Source organism: Dermacentor albipictus, chromosome 2, assembly GCF_038994185.2.
Source record: "Dermacentor albipictus isolate Rhodes 1998 colony chromosome 2, USDA_Dalb.pri_finalv2, whole genome shotgun sequence".
Taxonomy (NCBI): domain Eukaryota; kingdom Metazoa; phylum Arthropoda; class Arachnida; order Ixodida; family Ixodidae; genus Dermacentor; species Dermacentor albipictus.
Genome location: NC_091822.1, coordinates 70,213,981 through 70,230,975, shown reverse-complemented (window position 1 = coordinate 70,230,975; position 16,995 = coordinate 70,213,981). Strand labels below are relative to the sequence as shown.

The window sequence follows — 16,995 nt, the reverse complement described above, 5'->3', positions numbered from 1 at the left end:
GAATCAAATACAATAATCAACGTAATTATTTTTAAGGTTACATCTATTATACTTCGTTCGTTGCGCATTCCTCAGCTTCTATTCAAGTTTCTGCATCGATTGACTCACTGGTTAAGCTTATTATCACATAGCGACACACGGACTGCCAGAGCTCAGGAATTAGGTTGTCCAATCTATGGCCTGTACGAAGCAGGCTTCAACTCTTCGAAACTAAATGCAGTTACGCATTCATTGCAATAAGCAAAACCCCTCGAAAGTCCAGGGGGTGTAGCTCAGAGGTAGAGCGCTCGCTTTGCATGCGAGAAGTCCCGGGTTCGAACCCCGGCATCTCCACGAGATTTTTCTTTTTTCAATTGCTGCGTCCGTGGCTCCACGGTGTTTTTTTATTTTTTTTCTTCTCCAACGCCCATGCATTTCTGCGTGTTAGGCATGAATGCGTGCAGGGAAGTTACGTAAAGCTAACTAACGGAATCACTGCTGCAGTTAAATAAAGGCTGTCGTATAGCATAGTACAACACCAATTAAAAAACGCGTTACGACGTTTTCAGTTTCGTACCAAACACACGGAAGAAACGCTTACCGTCAGCTAAATTCTCGTGGTGAACGTCATGCTCTGCATAGAGTTAAGGAAAAAGAAGCTGTTTCTCAAGGCTCTTTGGTATTTACATTTGTTTAGAAGGATTAAAGCACTACAGAAATGTGTTCAGTTCCCACCGTTCACTAACATAAGTTACATTGTGCAAGCCATAGAGCGCAGCTGTTCGAGGAAGTCTCGGAGCCGTTTTCGTGCGGCAGAGGCGGCCGGCGAGCGGTGGTTTGCTGGGCATATATCGAATGCCAATCGAAGAAGTTCCAGCAACGCACCCTTTCTTAAAGTCCGGAATTTTCGCTTCGAACTGTAATTATCGTGATTATAAGATACCGCATACCTTGCGATACCTACTCGAACAAAAAAAAATTATCAGGCTGTGCTCTTCAGCTTGTATACAATCCATAATTTCTGTTTCTCATGTTGCGTTTTACAGGCACGACGTGTTCGAGTCAGCTATAACTTTACTCAGCAGCAGTGTCAGTGTGTAACGTCACAAACCAGCTCCTGATCCAGGGTGTCGGTGACATAGCACAAGCGGCCGGGGTGAAGAATAATCGCTCGAGAGCGGATGGTTATGCACGAAAAGAAAATCGGTTTAAGAAGCCTATACCAGGCACTACGACTGTCATCTAAGCCATTTAGACATCTTCATCGGGCGAGGAAGAAAGGGGCTCTCGGCGAGCCTTTCCTCCTCTCTGGATTGTGGCAACCGTCGCGTCCTGCGGAACGATTTGGAGATTATTTTCGCTCGTCCTTTGTGAAACTTACGCCATGTCACTTCATACAAGGTCGTCGGGTAATCACTGCGTAGCCTTTAGCTGCAGCGGTAACTACACGCGGTGTGCGGAAATTTATCTCGGCTGCGCAAACGTACCCGACGCGCATCATCAGCCCCTATCTGGGTCCCAATGCTCCCCTATCCACCAAATTTGATCTCGTTGGCTCTTAGACATCCACTGGACATTGCGCTAAATTTTACGCTATAATTGAAAGACACACATTGAAGTTTGCCTAATTATCAACCATAAGACCTCCCCCCCCCCAACATTCACGAATTTGCACGTAAATTCACTGGAAAGGTTGAAACTGACGCGCCCACTCTGAACATTGCCTACACATTCTCCCCCTTGTTTTATCCAAATACTTAACAGGCTACTCGTTTAGCTCGTCGAGGTCGTCCTCGGGGAAGCCTATCTTGCCTCGTGGAAAGCATGAAAATAGGCACAAAACGAGTGTTCAGTAATTACTTTCAATAATTGCAATTAAGCCGGACATGTTATACCATTTTCAAACATCGTGCCACATATGGCAACCGTATTTACTTATTGTGAACTTGCTATCATGGACAAATATCATGTGACACTCGGAAACAGCGAATAACGACCAACTGGCACTTTCAAGCAAACGCTGAAGCAATATTGTAGTTTGACAACACGCATTTAACTTCGTATTTTGATTGGTGATAAAGTTTTCCGCATTTTCACAAATTCGATCTTGGCGCAAGTTGCATTGCTCTCAGGATGGCGGGCTAAATTCTGCGCCGTTCGTAAAGCACACCTAAAACGCTCATTACCACTCGGACGCATAATTAACTGCGAAGGCTGTCTTTAACCCACACACTTCTTACTTCTCCTACAGCTAACCCATACCATTCGCCTAATCGCCGGAAGATACGAACAATGTACCTTGTTTAACTCACCGAAAGCACCGGGTAAATAGATTATGAACCAGATATTGCACATGAAAGTAAGGAGAGAACGAGGTTTTAGTATTTATTTCCAACGCTCATAATTGTGCCAGAAACGCTAACGTTTATCCACACATTACGCTTAACATGCCCACTGTTTTCACAATATGTAAACTTAATGTGACGTACAGTTCTCTAGAGACGCCGAGACAGATAGCTGATAATGACTTTTGAGCACTTGTTTAAGGAATTTTTCGCACAGGCTGTAATGACGCCTTTGACAGGTTATCCCGCATCACGCAGAATGTTAGTTTTGTGTCGTTATGAGTTCCTTTAGAGCATTGGGCAAACTTCCAGCGTGGTTCGCATAAAATAGCCTTTAACAATTTCTGTACACGTCACCCTAGAATGGCCCATTTTCTCTAAATATATAGAATTGCTACCGCCATTCTTTCTTTGATACAAGCGGGGGAAGCTCGCGAGCTATTTATTTGCGCCACTATAAATAGGTTACTAAAATACAGAAAGATCATTTAGAAATTGTCAGTTAGTCAGTAATTAACCGAACACATTAATATATTTCTATGTATTAGCGTTAACATTCCCCACACTACATAGCTCTCTCAGGACACCGTCAGAACACGCATATAACGTGTTTCAGTGCTTCTATTCGCACTAACAGCTTCGCCATAAGAAGCAATGTTGGAAGCAATATGGACATTTAGCAACATAATTATTGTACAGGTAGAAGCTGTCCCTACCATTGGAAGTGAAGGTTAGTTTGCTAAATTCTTATAATGCGCGCCCCTCTCTATTATCGGCATTTGCAAAAATTTTAGGAAAGCTATGAATTGATAAAAAGCGGAGCACGCCCGCGCCAGCAATACTATAACATCGATTCAGTAAAACTAAAATTTTAGCAAGTGAGAACTTAGAGACAAACTTAAACGGCGCCTGGAAAATGTGGGCGACATAAGTCTGGCTCCGAGAAATCGGGACACGGAAATATAGGTCGTGGGGTTTCTGCGGCATCGCTAGGAGGGGCAGGGGGGAAGGACTCGGGCCGCCGAGACCCCCTACCTCCCCCCTCCCCCCCCCCCGTAGTCGGCGTCTTTGGCACAACTCTTCGCCGATTTAAAATTGGCATCTTTTGTTTTCAGTCTATATTTTCTGGTTAGTCCAGTGTCCTAGTCAGTAATGCATAAAAATTAACTCTTCGTGCTATGGGTCTCTCCGCTAGGGGGCTGTGGAGTACTGACGTGCCTCACATGGGCTCCTGCGTCTTGCAATCGTTTTTACGGGGAAAGCCACTCACCCTTTTCATTTTGCACCTACAGAATGGGCAAGCTACTTGGAACCAGCGGATACCACCTACTTTAAAAGTGAGTTTGCTTTGGTCAAGATTACCGGCATCATCTTCACCGTCCACCCGCGCCTTCATAAGCCTAACGCCACGCGAGAACACACCGGCCCGCCGAGGAGAACCGCCGTCGTACGTGCAACGGGGACACGGTGTGCGTGAACGGAGGCCGACAGCGCTCACTGCCGCACGTGCAACGGGCGTTGCACGTGCACTGTGAGCCGGAGAAGAGGCTCGGCGCTCGCAGGCGCTACGGCTGACAGGCAGACTTTGAGATGACCCAAGAAACACCCGCGATGGACGCGACGTCAAGGGAACGACAGGAAGAAACAACTGCAATACATACAGACTCACCGGAAGAAGCTGACGTCGTGTAATCTTGAACCTACGATAAAAACAACGGCAGAACTATAGATCTCAACGACCAATGGCTGACATAGGAAATGAAAGGCAAGACGGAAATCACGCGCATCACAGCCCCGCAGCGACCCAATCCACACAACCGCGCAGATCCAGATCAGCCGCAGATCCGCAGATCAGCCGCGCAGATCCAGAATGCCACCGCTACCTTTGGATGACACCAAGATTGTCTAACGCCCACAAGCTGGCCTTGAACTCACGAAATGGTCACCCGTCACAGTCACCCACGCAGTCGGAAGAGCCAGCGGAGTATTGCAAAAAGAATTGCACGACCACGTGCGAGTACAAATGCAAAAAGAAGAAAATGTCATCATTGCAAGTACAGCGAACAAGAACTGTACTCAAAACGTAGCCAAGGTCACTAGCATACAGCTTGGAGACAGCATTTACAAGGTAAAAGCTAACTCGCGTATACCCGAAGATGTTAGCAAGGGTGTTATCTGCGGTATCACACCTGGGACTTGCAGCGTGGAGCTAATGGATGGAATTCGAGTGCCAACACGCTATACAGTCCTCAACGTCCGCATGCTCGGACAGTCCACGGCGGCGGTCATCTATTTTGAGGGCCCACACGTCCCCTAAGGTATCATTTATCAGAGCGACGACTACCGATGCAAGCCCTACCTCAAATCAGTTCATTATTGCCGAACCTGTGGCAACCTCGGATATCGTTAAAACGTTTGACCAAAACCAACCCCAAATTTCTGCTGCAAATGTGGCAAAACAAAAGAACCCCCGAAATATGACTGTCATCCTAAGATTTACAGAGAAGGACACGAAACGGCTAGGAAAGAATACGAGAAAGAGCTCAAGCCTAACCCACCGCCTTACCAAGTAAGACAGTAATGGTAAAACAAGTCTCATCTCATCGCGGTTCGAGCTCCAGTCTACGGAGCTCCAACCGCGATGAGTTCCCGACGCCAGATGAAAGGGCTTAAGCGCGCTACGCAGAGCGCCGCCATTTTAAAACTGCGCGAGCCCCACGCCGCCGACAACAATATCAAGATGGCGCCGGCGACAGCAGCTGGCGTGACGTCAACGACACAAAGACAAAAGAGCGGCGCGGCGAGGCAGTCGAGGCAGAGACTCCCGCCGCTCCCGTTAAACGACGCGAAGAAAATTATTCCGCCCAAGGGCGGGCTGAAGGTTAAGGAGCTGAAGACGTACCAAGCGGCACACGCTATCGTGGAAGCGTGTGGTCGAAAATTCGGAGAAGACAAGTTCCTGGAGAGACTCCGGCCAGGTTCCAACATCATCATCGCAAGTTCCTCGGATGAGGAAGCAGCCGGGATGATCAGGAAGATCAACTGCCTCAACTTTGACGGGCAAAATCACGACGTGAACGCCTACGTGGCGCTACTGGAAGACATCAAAAGAGCCGTTATTCACGGGATACCCCCAGGAATCGCGGTGGACCAACTCGAATCCAAGTTGCCCCTACGCACGCAAGGAGTGGATATCTTGAGCGCCAGAATGCTGGGCAAGTCGGAGACTGCACTCGTCAACTTTAACGGCCCTTTCATCCCAAAATACGTCATTTTTGGGGCATGCGAGTACAAGACCCACCCCTACAGACCAACGGGACAAGTATGCTTCGTATGCGGTGAGCAAGGACACTGTTCGGACGTGTGCCCAACGCCGGGAACGAGAATCTGCCGCCAGTGCGGAGCTACTAGCACCCCCAGAGGGGCACCAATGCCAACCCAAGTGCCTGGTATGCGTAGGAGCCCACCTAACCGGAACCAGGGACTGCCAACGGCGCCTCAAGGACACCAAGGAGCTCCGCGGCCGCCAAGAAACGCATCAGCAGCAGCAACAACGCCAAGGCCGGAGCCGCAGCCGCAGGCGCCGACCCAGATGGCTGAGTTCGGAGGGCGATCAAGCCAGCCGGAGCCGCTCGAGGAGCCGAACCAGGAGCCAGTCGAGGAGCCAGACGAGAGACCCAGCCAGGGACAGCTCCTTCCGGCCACTGCAGCCTCCGCCCACGAGGGGGCAGCAGCAAAACAAGGGACGACAACAACAATAACAGACTAAGAAGACCCAAGAAAACGCTAAGGTGAGCTGGGGACCACCCGCAACACCACCTCCGCACTCGAGGAAAGATAACAATAATGCAGAGGAACTTAAGAACCTAAGCTAGGAAAACGAAGCATATGGGAAGCGCATAGAAGAGCTAGAAAGACGGTTGGAGGAGCTAATTAAAGCCCTGCAGAATCAAAGGACCGGTAGCCTCCCTAGACCGCAGACTCCACCACAACAACAACCACAGCAACCAGAATCTTTCGAAGACCAAATGAGAAAATTTATGATGTTTGTACAAGAGAAAACAAATGCAATAGAACACAAAATGGCAATAATGGATCATGAGATCCGAAACCAACGCAAACAACAAATCTTACAACAAGCTAAAGACAATTTCAACCTACGAAGACAGGGCCTCGAAAACTACAACGCGTTTAACACCGAGGACCAATCATGGCCAGACACGAAACAAAAGAAATTTGGCAATGGAATTGCAGAGGCTATCGCAAAAAACAAGGGCAACTCCTACAGTACATAAACACGCAACTCACACCACCAGATATCATAGCACTACAGGAGAAAGGGAAAACCACACCAACGCTAAAAGGCTACACGTGCTATGAAAAAGATCGTACAGCAATACTAATCAATAAATTCCTCACCGCCATAGCACACGACCCTATAGCCGACACAGACATAGACCACGGTATTGTCGAAATCATTCCAAAAAAGAAAAGAAAAGACAGCCGTGTCTTTGTCATCTCTATAGTCCTCCGAGTCAAAAAGAGGCGGACATCGGCAAACGTTTTGGAGGAGCGAGCAAATTAGCCAAAACAAACCCCTTAGTAATTGTAGGAGATTTCAACGCCAAGGATCTGACCTGGGGTTACAAAAAACCAGACAAGAAAAGCATACAAGTTAACGAAGCAGCAGATATATACGGCTGCACCCTCATAACAGATGACAGTACGCTAACCAGACTAGGTAACAGCATAAGCTCCGACACATGCCCCGACCTGGCATACATCCGGGGAACAGACAAGGCGGTATGGGAAAACCTGCTGGAGAATCTGGGCAGCGATCACTACATCCTAAAAACGCAATTGGCAACCGGAAGAATAAAACGCAAATTGGCACCACCAAGGTGACAGATTGGAATGCCTTCAGGAAGGAATGCAAAACTGTAGAGGGAAACATTGAGTCCCTAGAAGGCTGGGGAAACAAGCTCAGGGAGGTGCTCGACAAGTACACCAAAGAAATAGAAAGAACAGAGGAAACACCTGAGGTGGACTCGCGACTACTCAGGCTACGGGAGATAGACGCGGACTCACTAAAAGATGGAAAAAACAAAGGTTAAACAGGAAGCTCAAAAAGCAGAGATAACCAAGGAGGCGGAGGAGTATGCGGCTCAGCTGACTAGGCAAAACTGGCAACAGTTTAGCGAGTCCCTAAACGGAACCCTTAGCACGGCAAAAACATGGCACATACTCAAGGCACTCCTGGACCCAACAAAAACAAAATCTGAAAGCAATAAGGCCATACGCCGCCTAGTACACCAATTCGAGGGACCGGACTCTGAACTGCTAGAACAGGTCAGAGTCAAATGTTTTGGACATGACAACCCGCCGGCCTACACACAACAATACAAAGGGAAAGAAAACGAGCTGCTGGACAGGCCAATCACAAAAGAAGAGGTGTACGCGGCCATAGAAGCGTAAAAAAGAATACAGCAGCGGGCGCGGACAAAATCAAAAATTCACTTATTCGAAACCTAGGGGACGAGCTGGTGGAAGAACTCACCACCTTCCTCAACCAACAGTGGGCTGCAGAAACGGTACCAGGGGAATGGAAACACGCCGTGATTGTAATGATCCCCAAACCAGGCAAAAAGCTGGAGATAACAAACTTAAGACCAATCTCCCTCACATCGTGCTTAGGCAAATTATATGAGAGGATAGTAACAAAAAGACTACAACATTACATGGAAGAAAACGAGCTATACCCCCAAAGTAAGTTCGGTTTCCGATCCAAGCTTTCGACACAGGATGTCCTTCTCCAAATTAAACATGAGGTTCTCAGCAACATACCATGCAACAGAGAACACATTTTAATGGCACTAGACATAAAAGGAGCTTTTGACGATGTCAGCCACGCAGCAATCCTGGAAGGCCTTAACAGCCTAGACTGCGGGAAGAAAGTACGCCGATACGTCAAAGCCTTCCGCTCCTACAGAACAGCAACAATAGGTTTGGGAGAGATCCGATCACAAAAATTCCCCACATCAAACAAAGGGACACCCCAAGGTTCAGTAATTTTCCCGATACTCTTTAACATCGCAATGATTGACCTAGGGCATAAACTAAGCAAACCCGAAGGCATACAATACGCCATATATGCAGATGACATCACCATCTGGGTCACTAAAGGCTCGCTGTGCCAAAAAGAAAGCTATCTGCAAGAAGCAGCCACTTGTGTGGAAGAATACGTCGGGGAAAGAGGCCTTGAGTGCGCAACGGAGAAATCAGAGCTCTTGAGAATTACACGCGACAAGAAAAGCAAAGAAAGCCTTAACATGCGGCTAAAGTGGCAGCCGATACCGGAAAGCCAACAAATCAGGATCCTTGGAATGTGGGTGCTATCCAACCAGCGCTGCACCCACACGCTGAAAACACTCAAGCAGTCAACAACCCAAATAGCACGCATGATCACGCGGGTGTCACAAAAGAGATATGCGATGAAAGAAGGAGACACACTTAAGCTGGTTGGCAACCTGGTGGTCAGCAGGATCGCATACTCACTCCCGTACTTCAACTGCACCAAGCAGGAAATACCAAAAGCAGGCACCATTTTGCGACAAAGCATACAAAATAGCACTTCACCTGCCGAACAATACATCGACAGAGAAACTAATGGCACTCGGTTTGAGCAACACGTTCAAAGAACTAAAAGAAGCCCAAAGTATCGCACAGCTCATGCGACTCCAGCAGACCAAAACGGGAAGGGAACTGCTAATAAGGCTAGGCTTCGCGGAATCAATCAAAGAAACCCAAAGAACGGAGGGGATTCCTGATGAATATCGGAAAACATACACTGTTAGCCCCCTACCCAAAAACATATACCCAAACCTCCACACGGCGCGAAGGGACGCAAGGGCGAAATATGTCGAAAAGTACCTGGCCACAAAAACACAACAGTATACACAGATGCTGCAGTATACGCCAAGCAAAGAGGAACAAACATAGGAAAGACAGCTGCGATAGTAATAAGCCAGGACTACAAAGAGATCAGCAGCATGTCAATGAAGGACTGCTCAGTAACGGAAGCTGAGGAAATAGCCGTAGCTCTAGCTGCAGTGGAGGGCTACCGATCGGAAAGGTCTTTAACAATACTCACCGACTCACATGCTGCGTGTCGGAATTACATGAACGGCAGAATAGGACGCAGACCACTTCACATCCTCCGCTCCTGCAGGGCTAACAACAAAGTCAGGCATACAGTTTTCTGGGTACCGGAACACGCTGGAATAGAAGGAAACCTAAGGGCGGACAAGGCAGCTCGAGCGCACACAAACAGAGCGGCCACATGCACCGACCCTGAGGAACCCATACCAGTCAACCAAAGCTACTCAGACATTCTGAATTACTGTAAGGGGGTCCGAATCAAATACCCTCCACCCCACAACAGCCTAAAGCAGCATGAAGCAACCTCTTGGAGGAGGCTGCAAACAGGAACATACCCAAATCTAAACACACTAAGCAAGATGTTTCCCACACATTGACCCTGGTGTGGCGCCAAGCCCACCTTATATCACGTTACATGGGGATGCGTTCAGAATCAACAACTCCTTCAAATAAAAGACCAGAGTGCGGAGCAGTGGGAGAGGGTGCTCTCCCGCAGCGTCCCGAAAGTCCAGCGTGGACTAGTAAGGCACGCTCACCGAGTAGCCACCCTCAGTAGTGCCCTGGAATAGGGGCGTCGACCCTGCGCAGATGGGGAAGAAGACCGTGCATACGGCCGACCACATCTGCCACCGCTAATCTCTAACCAATTAGAGCAAATAAAGTTCCTCCTCCTCCCTGAACTAGGCACTGCCAATGGATGCGTCGCCAATTCAAGTAACGATTCGAGTAGCACCACCCCCGTCAAGCAGACCCACGTAGCAGACTCACGTCAAGATCACGATCAAGATCGTGGTCGCGTTCCGGAAAACGGTGAATTACGCCGATGTCGCCGGCAGCTCTGGCAGTGCTAGCGTCAGATCGGAGCGGTAGCCGTAAGAGCCCTCGAGAACAAGCTCCAAAATCAACAAAGTCTCATAGACAGGCTATTCCAAAGATTCAAAAAATATGAACATAGAAGCAAGCAAGCATCTACAACACTAACCACGGAGGCAGATGATTCCGCGATTGAAGCTAGAGTTTAAAAGCACCTCCAGGCTTTTGAGGATGTCTTCACAAAGAACATCCTCGCCCTGATTGAAAACACCAGCAAGCCTATCGTCGAGAAGATTGCCACCCTTAAGACCTAAGTCACTACCCTCGCAAATCAAATCGCCACTCTCACAAGCCAGGTCACCGGCCTAACAGCCCAGGTCCACAATTTCATAGCACACGCAACGAACAATTACGTCACCAAGTCCTACCTCGACAGCCTCACAACACCACCAAGCAGGGTAGAAAGAAGGCTCGCACGAACAGTCGCAATGCCTCCCGCTCGATCTCACCCAACCATGAAGCTGCCTGTGAAACTGAAGAGCCTAATGATGGCGACACCTAAAACCACAACAAAGAGCCCGCAAGAAACTCTGTGCATCTGGCAATGGAACTGTCGATCCTTCCGTCCATAGTATGCAAACCTACAAGAACTCGTCAAACCGGACCACCCTGATGTAATTGCCCTACAGGAAACCAATACCCACGACGTCCAATTTCAAGTATACATCGCTCATACACAAACTCAACGCACAGCTATCCTAACCAAGAAAACTCTCACAACGCAAGAACACGAAATAGAAGACATCCCCATCGAGCACGCCCTAGTGGAGATCATACCAGGCAGAAAAACGCAGCAAAGCCTCTTTACCGAGCATATACAGCCCTCCTCGTGATCAACTCCCGGAATTCGACCACTTTGTCCGTGAACTCAGGAAATCGATTCTCCGAACTGTACGACATGCAACGAGACAGGAGACATTGAGCACTTTTTGTGGTCCTGCCAGCAATTCCAAGATGATTGAGACACTCTCCTGAAGAATCTGCAAAACAAGGACCTTCCGCATGCGCGCCTGCAACACCTTATATTTCCCGAGGGATCAGTTATAGCCCGCAAAGAAACTTCACGTCTCCTCATCGAATTTTTAAGAGAGACTGGTTTGATGGACATATGGTGAAACCTTTCAGTGGTATTGTGCGAGATGCTCGGGCGGAGCAATTGCCGGCCTTGATCGCCTGGCTAAACCCGTGTGTTGCTACAATTCACCACCACCATCAGAAAATGCACGAAAGGCCATCAAGTTGTCATAATGGGAAATTTCAACGCCTCATATACATCATAGGCTTATCCAAACACCACCAAGAAGGGAGCCCGAGTGCACGACACTGCTCAACAACACAAGCCGACCCTCTGGAACGACCCACTGCAGGCCACGAGAGTCGGGAACAGTGTCTCCGGGGGCACAAACCCGGATCTTACGTTCACAGCGAACGTCCACTGGGCCGAGTGGAGGCGACTTTCGGAGACGCTCGGAAGCGACCACCACCCTATGCAACTTGACATCGCGCATAACCGGAAACCGACCAAGAGTGGAGTTGCTCGACTAAAGGCTGGAAGTGCTTCAGAGACACCCTCAGCGGCAACACAATTGACGACATCGATCATAGGCTCAAGGGCCTTTTCATCAACGCAGAAAACCACACCAAGAGCATCCAACTAAGTACCAACACCCCAGCAGTGAACCCGCATTTCCTTCAACTCTGGGAGGCCAAAAGAAGCCTCATGAAGAGGTAGAAGAGACAAAAGCTCAATAGGAAACATTAACAAGGAATCGCCCTTCTCACCCTACAGACCCAAGATTACGTGGAGCATTTTAGCAGGCCAAATTCGCACACCTTTTTCTGACAGCATACAAGGGACACTCAGCACCAAGAAAACCTAGCATCTCCTACGTGCTCTCTTAGCTGCTCACACCAAAACGCAACAGAGGCAAGATCTGCGCAGACTGATCCACAATCACGCTGCATCGGAGCATGATCTTCGTGAGCTTTAGCAAAAACTTAGCAGCGACAAGCCCACTTCATAGGCGAGCGGAAAGATGTACGAGGACGCACCAAACCAAGATCTCGATAGACCATTCACCCAGGCAGAGCTCCACGCAGCCTTAGCAAACACACTAGAAACACAAGTCCCGGCAAGGACAGAATAACTCATGAGCTCCTGCGAAACCTCCCGCAATTTCCCACTACAGCACTGCTACAGTACTACGACTTCTGAGAGAAGGGGGACCTACTAGCAGCCTGGAAACATTCGGAGGTCACCATGATCCCCAAACCCAACAAACCCCTTCGCATCGAAAACCTCCGCCCCATTTTCCTCCCATCCTGCGTGGGCAGACTCTTCGAGCACATGGTGCACGACCGGTTAACACCATACCTCGAGGACAATGGACACTTGCCGCACACCACGTTCGCATTCCGACAGCATCTGTCCACGCAGGACCTACTCCTGCTCCTCAAAGAAAACTTGCTTGGTTACCTCGATCACAGACGCAAATTGTCAATCCTGGCAATCAATGTAAAGGGCGCATTCGACAACGTCATCCCCAAAGCCATTCTCCGCCACATCGAAGTTGCAGGCTGCGGAGCCCGGATCTACAACTACATCATCAGCTTTTTGACACACTGAACAGCAACAGTAGGCGTCTGCAACCTCCGCAGCGATAAATTTCGGCTACCGAAGAAAGGAACCCCAGAAGGATCAGCTATTTCACCCCTCCTTCTTAAATGTCGTAATGATCAAGCTACCGAAACAACTGAACGCCATCCCAAACCTATGCCGTGCCTTTTACGCCGACGACATCACGTTCTGCACCAAAGCACTTACTCCTGGACAACAAGAACGCAATCTACAAGCCGTCGATACTATCGAAAGATACCTCCGAGGCTGCGGTCTTCAATGCGCATTCGAAAAGTCGGAGCTTCTCGTCCTGAGAGCACGGACACGAGGGAGACCACCCGGCTATATCGAACCCGATCCTACGTCTCGCTCAACGGAACCAAGATCCCTACAGTCGGCTCTCTTCGCATACTGGGACTTCACATCCACAAGGACAGATCAGGGGCGGCCACTCTCCCGCGTCTCCAATGCACAATGTCACAAGTTAGGCATCTCGTCAAGACGATCACAAACCAAAAAAAGCGGACGCAAGGAGCACAACACACTAAGCCTAATTCAAGCTCTTCTAACTAGCCGTATCACCTACGGAACTCCCTACTTGACGCTGAAGCCGGCTGAAATCAAGATACTCAAAGTTGTGATTCGAAAGGCAATCAAAGTAACCTTGACCCTCCCTACCCTTGGCAGTAAACGGAGAAACTACTCAAGCTCGGCGTCCACAATACGTTGGAATAGCTTGTCGAGGCTCATAAAATCAGCCAACTAAAGCGACTCAAGCTCACCCCCACCTGACGTGCAGTTTTACGCTACCTCAACTACAGTGAAAGCTACATTGCAGGCAGAGGCCAGAAAGCAAGAACCCCACCTGCAGTCCGGCACTGTATCAGCGTTGCGAGTATACCGCGCAATATGCACGCAACTTACCATTAGGAGCGTCAGCAAAGCAGAATCCGCGCATACAGCAAGAAATACGCGAGAGACCCTGATACGAGGTACAACGATGCTGCCCGGTATATTGAACGAAACGCCTTTGCCCTAAGCCTTGCAGATCACCAAGGCAAAGAACTCGCAGCTTTCACTATCCGAGCAAAAGCCCCCGAGACTGCACAGGAAATGGCAATCGCTCTGACAATAACTACTTGCCCTGAAGTAGCATTAATCCTAACAGACTCCCAAGCAGCTGCTCGCAACTATCTAAAAGGACGCATATCAGAAACCACACTCAAAGTACTTCGAAATCACATCGCACGCGCCCCGCTCCCCGTTGACGCCCACATCAACTGGTTTCCCGGCCGTCAGCGCAAGGCAGGAAATGAGGCGGCACACGCTGCTGTCCGCGAGCATACCAGCCGGGCTTTCCTGCCATCCCACACTAGGCCGGCCACCAACATTGATGACATCGCCCTAAAGTACTCAGAACTTCTGCAACACCACCGACGCAGTAGAAGAACGTACGCTTCACCACACAGGAATCTGAGCAAAGAGGAAGAAGTCATCCTACGCCGCCCACAGACAAACACCTACGTACACAGAATAATCATGCACATACTATATCCTACGCAGTACCCATACACATGTCCCTATTGCGACGTCCCAGAGACCCTGCAACACATGGTCAAGGATTGCCCACTACGTGACCCAACCGCAGACCGTACCTCACAAGCTCCTCAAGACGACTCCAAAGAAGGCCGCTCCATAGAAGCACAAGAAAAGCGCCCCGACTCACCGCAGATCCATACATACACTGAAACGTGGATGGCCAAGTTTTCCTCTGATTACCTGAATTACCAATGCAGTCTCGTCGCCGGGCCAAGGAGGCAGCCCAAGCCAGAGGGTTATTCGAATAAGGAATCATCCCATCTAGGGTGAACGGGGTTCTGATTCGATTACCCTTTCAGAAAATAAACGTTCAGTCCCTCTTCATGCTACACATGGCCTGTGAAATCCCACGTTCCTTCGTGATTGAGCGGCAGTTTTCAGAAAAGCGATATGAAAAATGCCTTCAGTAGAACGGCGTAAGGGAAAAAAAAACGTCCATAAATGGAGGTGCCGGGGTTTGAACCCGGGACTTCTCACATGCGAAGCGAGCGCTCTACCACTGAGCTACACCCCTTTTTTTTTTTTTTTTTCTTTATTGCATGGGAATATCGTTACTGTCAAACCGCTACAGTTACATCACATATGATCATACAAGAGAAACAAATTCACAGAAAGTATACAGTCCAATGACAGTTCAAAATTCTGGCAAACAAACACAAGCGTCCAGGTGTGAAATCCATTCAGGGACGGGATCATATGTAAGCACCACACTACGGACTTGAGCAGTCTCTTCACGGGAACGGGACGGGACCACTGAGCTACACCCCCGAGTTTTTTTTTCCTTTATTGCATGGAATTATCGGTACTGTCAAACCAACGCAGTTACATTACATATGAACATACAAGAGAAACAAATTCACAGCTAGTATACAGTCCAATGACAGTTCAAAATTCTGGCAAACAAACACAAGCGTCCAGGTGTGAAATCCATTCAGGGACGGGATCATATGTAAGCACCACACTACGGACTTGAGCAGTCTCTTCACGGAAGATAGACCTTGTCGAGCGAGGTGGCTCGGCATGTCTGTCGATCATTCAACTTCTCCATAATGAATAAAGTCCTAATAACATAAACAAATCATATGGTGTATTACTGGCTGTATTTTTGAAAGGAAGGAACCGGATACCATAACATGTGAGAGGAAAGTCTTTTTTGATAGTTCTTTGTAAAATGTCCCAAAAAAGAAATGCGTCACGACAAAGTATAAAGCAATGTTCTATTGTCTCGGGTTGATTGCAAAGCCTACAATTTGTATTCCAGGGTACATACAGTCCTTTTTCCTGAAGCCACGTTTTAACTGGCAGTGTGGAAGTGTGCAGCCTAAAGAAAAACGTTTTCGCTGCTGGCGCAATGCACATTCTACGGACACGGCAAAGAACATCTTGAACAAATAGAGACAGATACGGCTTTCGGTACAGAGGTTCAGGGAAAAGGTTATCTATAAGTGCTACGTTTAGCGACGTTCGATTAGCGGTAAACAAATATTCAAGGGTGAATCTGGCTTTTAAGAATGAAATAGTGTCGACAAGTTCCTTTAGGAAGCCCCATAGCGGTAGTTCTTGAGCAAAGTTTGTCGTGACAAGCAGAAAGGGTAGGTGTGACGCAAGAAGTGCTCGATTAACTGCGAGAAGAAATGGATGCTTCTCAACCCGAGACTGGTTGCTTCGCTTCCGCTTCTGAATTTATACGGGCCATGGATGCTAAGCGTATGCTACTAAAGCTACGTATGCCGTATGTGTAAATATGTGGTTGTGTCGAAGCACCGTGCATTCTTGAGGACAAATGGTGCTGAAAATGTTCACTCATGGCTTCTCGGAATACAGCGCGGCGTCGCGAGTATTGCCATCTCAGAGGTGACCATATAGAAAGTCGCAGCTGCCCGCTTACTGTATATGCGAGTCGCACAAGACGTCTCGCTAGCATCGACAGTCACCCTTTTAATCCCTGATCACATTGGGTGGGAGTTGGAATACGTGACCGTTCTGTTCGTAGCTTGACATTTGTCCTGAAGGTACGTATGTGCATGTAATGAAAAGATTTTGCTTTGTTATGCCTGAATGATGACGAATGTCGCGATGATATTTTTGCGTGGAAATAAACTAGGCAGAAACTGTTTTCATGTTACATTTACGAGTATCACAAGCACTAGCCAAAATGGAAAAGCCAGTCCACGAGAAAAGACGATGACGATGATGGCCATATATTATGGCTCATGCCCCACACTGGCGTTTGCCAAGAATTGTGTGCGGAAATATTGACTTAATATTTTAGAGTATTTCACATTCGTTAAAAAAACACAGAAGGAAACAAATAATAAAATAACATTCGAAAGGTTATTCGCTTGGTTGATTAAATGTAACCGCAAACGGCATCAAACATGTGCCTGTGGCTGACACCTATAACTGACGCACCGAAAGATAGTA

The 16,995-nt window shown here is 48.4% G+C and overlaps 2 non-coding genes across 2 annotated transcripts; one reads left to right on the top strand and one right to left on the bottom strand.

The window, feature by feature from the left end:
- Nucleotides 1-261: 261 nt before the first annotated feature.
- TRNAA-UGC (transfer RNA alanine (anticodon UGC)) lies at nucleotides 262-333 on the top strand. The gene has a single exon. It is a non-coding gene; the product is annotated as a tRNA-Ala (tRNA).
- Nucleotides 334-15,013: 14,680 nt separating this feature from the next.
- Nucleotides 15,014-15,085, bottom strand: TRNAA-CGC (transfer RNA alanine (anticodon CGC)). The gene has a single exon. It is a non-coding gene; the product is annotated as a tRNA-Ala (tRNA).
- Nucleotides 15,086-16,995: the final 1,910 nt, after the last annotated feature.